Source organism: Otolemur garnettii, unplaced genomic scaffold (genome assembly GCF_000181295.1).
Source record: "Otolemur garnettii isolate 467f Iridium unplaced genomic scaffold, OtoGar3 scaffold00198, whole genome shotgun sequence".
NCBI classification, from domain to species: domain Eukaryota; kingdom Metazoa; phylum Chordata; class Mammalia; order Primates; family Galagidae; genus Otolemur; species Otolemur garnettii.
This window is the reverse complement of record NW_003852593.1, coordinates 1,328,858-1,332,976: the sequence shown is the minus strand read 5'-3', so window position 1 is coordinate 1,332,976 and position 4,119 is coordinate 1,328,858.

Below are 4,119 nucleotides of genomic sequence, written 5' to 3'. Positions count from 1 at the left end.
TCCCCCAGTCCTCACTATATCCTGGTTCAGGCCCTGCTGTCAGAAGAGGGTCTGCAGGGAAGGCTCAATGCTGGGGCCTATGGTCCTGGGCAGTGGAGCCACGTGCCAGATAGTGGCTGGCCCTCCTGTCTGACCTGCTTGTCCCCGCCTGCTGTGCCAGGCAGACCTACCCCTTGCCTGTCTTTAGGCCAGCTACCTGGGACTCCTCCCCATTGCCTACTTAGAAGATCCTAACCCACTGCAGGGCACCCCAGGACTCACATCTAGAGCACTAGGGCAGGTTCTGTGCCTGAGTCTGGGGCCCCTTGAAGCCTGGTGCTGGCAAGGCAGGTGTGCTGGAGTGGGAAAATGGGCCCCCATACCCCCTGCCCATTGGGTGGGGCAGTGCTGTGTCACTCTGTCATTGTACTATAAATACAGATTTTTATACCTCACCCCTCTGGCTCAGCTCTTTCCGTCACTGTGCTTCGGTTCCGACTAGAGAGCCTGGGGCCACTGGTGGCCACCTGGCCCAGCCTTTGGGGATTGGCCCTCACTGCCCTGCCCACAGCCTCTGCTTTCTGGGAAGCCTGACAGACTCCTGCTCCCTCTCTCCACTGTCAGCCACCAACGGGCCTTGCTGGCCGCTGTCACATCGGAGTTGGATGAAGGTGGGGTCCAGCAGATGCATTTTCTGTTGTCATTTGGGCTCCACTCCTAGCCAGGGTTGGGGTACTGCCTGGCCAAGGACAGCTCTTCTCTTAGGGTGTCTGAGCCCTCCCTGTGCAGGGCCTGCTACTTCTCAGAGATGTACCCTGAGAGTCCCTCCCTGGGCACTCCCATTTAGGAGTGGCTATGGTGTGGACACCACATGCAGTGGGAGGAGAGGCCTCACTCTCACCCATGCAAGCAGAGCAGACCACTGAACCTCTGAGGACCTGGGTTTGGGGAGTGTGAACCCTTAGAGGAATGTACACTGGGGACCCTAGCAAAGGTCACCCACAGAGGAGAAATGCCTGCCTTCAGTTCTAGACAGCAGATGAAGTGGTGTAGCCAGACAGGTGTTTGCTGAGCATGGGTGGCAGCAGCACAGGGGAGGGGCCCTGATAGCTGGTTCTGGGGTGGCCACAGGAGAGGACTGGATTCCTTCTCCCTCCCCCAGCAGGCAGCAGTGGGCTCTGGATTCCTGACCCTGTGTGAGCCTTCCCCCTATAGGGGGTCCATAAAAGAAGGAAATTCCTACTGAGGTCTCAGCTGGGGCCCCACAGCACAAAAATTTGGGCATCACTGTAAGTGTGGACATTTGAATTATGATTTAGAGTCACCACCACCCTTGTTTCTGTTGAGGGCAGTGACTGAGAACTACGCAATTAGCACCTGTCTGGTCATGCTGGACCCATCTCACAGGCAGCAACTAGGGCTCAAGGTGGAATCCCCACCATCAGGGAACCCTCCCCTGAATCCCTCCCAAAGTCCCTCTCCCTGTTTGTTGGGTCAGAGCAAGGGCTCCCAAGGGGGGACCTGCTGCATCTCAGCACTCTGGCTGCTCCTCCTGGCGGTCAGATTGACTTCAAGCTGGTCTTGTTGCTCCCCTCCCTCAAATCCTCCTTTGGGTCCCCAAAGCCCACCCTTGCCCATGCCCAGTGCTCGCCAGCTCTGCCTGGACCTCACAGCACAGCATAGCCTCCTCTGTGAAGGGCCCTGAGTCCCTTCTGTCCTTGCCTTTACATCTTTGCTGGGATTGTGGCCCCAGTGCACCTACCCTGCCTTATGGAGATCTTTCCAGGATAGAAACAGGTTATGCCCCCGACTCCTCCTTTCTCATTGCCCTCAGCCTCTTCAGCCTATCCTGAGGTCTTTTATGAGATGCCTCCCAGCCTGTCCTCTGCCCTACCATCCCGTCTGCCTGTTGTTCTTGCTTTCTACATGGCAAAGGCCTCTCCACCTGCCCTGTGTTGAGCTCTGTGACCTCTGTTGGGTTTGCTGCTAACCCAAACCTGCTCTCAAGTTTTCCCTTTCCTCACATAGATGTCAAGAGGATGGAAAACAAACTCTTCCTCACCTTCCTCCAACCCCCTGGTATCAATCAGTGTGATCTTCACTCTTCTTAGTAGGAAGAATTAATAGGAAGAACAGGAAAAAATGTTGCCCTATGCTAGCTCTCTCCTCTGTACCCTCATGCTGAAGGAGCTGTCCTGCATTTTGTCTCTTGTCACCACTTGTCACTTTTGTTCTGCAGAATCATGCTTCTAACACACATCTGACAATAACTCTCTCACTTAGGAACGGACCTCTTTCCCCACTGCTTGTAGAATAGAGTCCCACCACCTTGACTGAGAACCACATCTGAAATCAATCTTTAGGCTAGACCTGGTGGCTCATGCGTGTAATCCCAGCACTCTGGGAGGAGTTTGAGAGGAGTTTGAGACCAGCACAGCAAGAGTAAGACCCCATCTCTAAAAATAGTTGGGTGTTGTAGTGGGCACCTGTAATCCCAGCTACTCAGAAGGCTGAGGCAGGAGGATTACCGGTGCCTAGGAGTTTAAAGTTGCAACGAGCTATGATCACACTCTAGCCCAGGTGACAGAGTGACAAAAATACATATAAAAAATAAAATAAATCTTTAACATCAGACTGATACTTCTAAAGTTTAAAAATGGTCTGAAAAGACATTGTCCAAAACCTAAAATACTTTTTAATGTCAGTAGGAGAAAAAAACTTCCGGTAGGAAGGCGGAAAAAGCAAATAGTGAAAACACTTGGTCCTCACAGCTCTGTGTTTGGGTCTGTTTAGTCCATGGGTTTTAGTCTCATGGGTTTTCTCAGGGAGGATTAATTCCTAGGTCCTACTTATCCTTTGACCCCACTAAAATCCCAAATGATTTTTACTGGTGAAAAGAAAGCTTGTTCTAGAAATAACTTCCTTAAATTCCGAATGCAACCTCAAGAAAAATTTTCAAGTCTGTATAGTTAAGCCTATTATGTTTGTTATTTGAATTTTGGGGCTGGTACCACTGCCATTTTTACTTTATATTTTTATAGCTTTCTATGGCTCCCTACAAACACCTTTCAAACAAATACCTACGGTCAGCAGTTCAAAATCACATGGAGAATTTATGGCTCCAGACATCACCCAGGAATCACTAGGAAAAGTGTGTTTCCAGAATGACTTCCAGAGCTCTGGAGTCCAGCCTGAGCTAGAGCGCCTCATTTGGTCTGGTTGTGCACCCCTCCTGCCCTCTGGGGATCTATTTCTATGAGGTAGCCCCTTTTCTTTCTGGCATCTTTAATTCTGTCCCCTCTGAGTGTATAAATATCCCCAAGTTCCTCCAATTTTAAAGCAGACCAAACCCCAAATCCTCCCCCAGCCCTGCGTTCCCACTCCCTATCTAGTGTTATTTTGTTTGCTTTCTCCCTCCCTCCTCCTCACTCTTTCCCACCTCAGCAAAATTTCCTGAGAGCCTCTGCTTCCTCCTGGATTGCTCAGCCCTAGGAGGGCTGGCCCTCCTGCCCCAATCCCCTTAGTTTCCCTGTCTCCATGTTGGGCACCACTCCATGAATTTTTTCCCCTGTAATGTTTGCTTTTCAGATCACCTTAGGCTTTACTGACTTTTAAAAGAGGAAGATAAAAAAGTAAAACAAGAATGAATAGGAAGTATCTTTGACCCAAGATGAATTCACAATATCTGTCTTAGAATATACTTTTTTCGCCTTTAATCAAAGTATTAAAACAAACTATTCTAAAGACTTCTACGTAGTCACCCTTGACTAGAACATTGTCTAACAAATCAACTTAGGACCATGGGACACTGGGGGAGGAGGCTCTTAACTCATAATGAAAGCCCACGCCTTGCAAATGTGGGTTAACCTGTAGAGGACTGGCAAATTGCAGATGCTTTTTGTTTATTAGAAAAACAAACACATTCTGTCCCATAGAGATGATGCCCCAAAGGTCTGGTTTCACTGGACTGTAGGGCATCAAGTAGGTTTGCATTAAATTCAGCAATCTTCAGTGTTCTTTCACTGCTGACTGTGTATGCCGTTTCTTGCATCCTCCTTGAAAATAGTGTTCCTGGGTGGCACCTGTGGCTCAGTGAGTAGGACGCTGGCCCCATATACCAAGGGTGGCAGGTTTGAACTC